This window comes from Psammomys obesus, unplaced genomic scaffold (assembly GCF_907164565.1).
Source record: "Psammomys obesus unplaced genomic scaffold, mPsaObe1.curated_primary_1811, whole genome shotgun sequence".
In the NCBI taxonomy this organism is placed as follows: domain Eukaryota; kingdom Metazoa; phylum Chordata; class Mammalia; order Rodentia; family Muridae; genus Psammomys; species Psammomys obesus.
Genome location: NW_026590701.1, coordinates 6,466,511 through 6,468,538, shown reverse-complemented (window position 1 = coordinate 6,468,538; position 2,028 = coordinate 6,466,511). Strand labels below are relative to the sequence as shown.

The 2,028-nt window shown below is 40.1% G+C and overlaps 1 protein-coding gene across 8 annotated transcripts in view; it reads right to left on the bottom strand.

Moving 5' to 3' along the window:
- Acbd5 (acyl-CoA binding domain containing 5) overlaps positions 1–2,028 on the bottom strand; it is a 47,890-nt gene that overhangs the window by 19,551 nt on the left and 26,311 nt on the right. The gene's annotated exons all lie outside the window — the stretch shown is intronic.

Genomic DNA, 2,028 nt, shown 5'->3' with positions numbered 1-2,028 from the left:
TGTGTGTGTGTGTGTGTGTGTGTGTGTGTGTGTGTGTGTGTGTGTGTGTGTTGTGTTGTGTTGCTGGGGTTTAAGCTTATGTTCTCACATGCACAAAACAAGCACTGTACCACTGAACTACATCACCACACTGTGAACAGTTTTATATTACTGTGTAATCTTATAGTAATAGAATGTTACAGACCTGTCCTCATAACAGAAGCCAAAGGGTTTTTTTCCCCCTTCTTGCCTTTCTCATATCTTCTTGCTCAGAGGTATACACAGAAGATCAAGCGTGAAAGCAAACCCCAGTTAATGTGAGCTCTGGATACAGTTCTGTTCATAATGCAAAGAAAGAGCTAGACCTATGTAAACTCAATGAACTGAGTATTAAAATACCCAATCAAAAAAATAAAAAATAAAAATAAAACACCCAATCCAGTCCCTTATTTCCTCTCTACTTCTATTCACACATGTGTGAAAGTTTCTCCTGAATGCACAGTTCTTCAACAGTACAATTCTTCAACAGTACAGCAGTACAAAAGTATACCTAGACAATAAGGTGGCTTTCTCCTGAAGTACAGTATCTTTTTTAAGATTTGTCTCTGTGGGGGGGGGATACAGAGAGAAACACAGAGAGATAGAATGTTGTGCACCACATGCATGGAGATGCCTATAGAGCCAGAAAAGGTGTTCAATTTCCAGAATGGTAGATATAGGCAGTTGTGAGCCCTCTGATAGGGGACTGAACCCGCATCCTTTGCAAGACTAACAATAGTCTTCAGCACCAACCCCTCTCAGCTACTGATGTACAATATTTTCATGAACAGGCTTTGTGGTGATGATTTTGCCCAAGAGCAGGCTGACATAAGTGTTCTCAGTATAGTGAAGATGGTTAGGCTATATGCATATTTGGCTTATAATATTCATAATTCATAAGGGATGTATTGGGACATAACCCTATGAAAATTGAGAAGTATCCACACTTTGTTCAAATGGTTATTTCTCAATCCTTTTATTTTCTCTTTCCTTTCTTGATCAATGGCGGGAACTGAATTCAAGCTATGAATGAGCTATACCTCTTGTTCTACACTACAGTTTTATATATTCATGTTCTCTTTCTCTCTCTCCTTCCCTACCCCCTCTCTCTCATGCAAATACACATTCTTTTCTTTCAACAGTATCTTCATTTATTACCATGAATAATAACAAATATATTTACTTTTTCACATTGATATTCTAATCTACTCCCTAATCATCACTATTCTCTCATTTTTTTCCGTTCCACGTGGGAGGTTTATTAGGGGAAGGGGGGTTGCAGAGAGAGAGGGGGAGAGAGAGAGAGAGAGAGAAGGAGAAAAAGAGTAAGAGAGGGGAGAGAGAAAGAGAGAAAGAAGGAAAGAAAGAGAGGAGGAGAGAAAGAGAGAAGAGAGTAAGAGAGGGAGGGGGCACTATTCTCTTATTATTAAACTTACATTTATTTATTTATTTTGTATGAAGTGTGTCAGAGGGCATGCCTATGCCAAGACATGCATTAGACGTCAGAGGACAACTGTTAGAAGTCATTTATATCTCCTATCCAGGCAGCAAGCCTGGAAACCTATGGAGACCATTTTGCCAGCCCACATCACTATTGTCAATGTTCCTTCACTCTTACTACTTGACTTGTCGCCTTTAAATGAGCCAAAGTAAGAAGAAGATAAAGAATTCAGACTGATTTATACAGAGAATAAAAGTGGCGTCACAGTCAGCAATTGCTCACAAGGAAAAACGAATCAAGCATAAATGCAGTTCTTTAGAAATCCTACATAATGGGCTGCCAAGGTGTCTCAACAGGCAAGGAGCTCTTGCCAAAGCTCACGACCTGGGCTTGATTGATGGGAGCCACACGTTGGAGAAAACTAACTCAATACAAGTCGTCCCCTGATTTCCACATGCATGCCATTGCATGTAGAATATACACATACATACAGATACACACGCACGACGCACGCATACGCATACACACACACACACACACACACACACACACACACACACACACACACA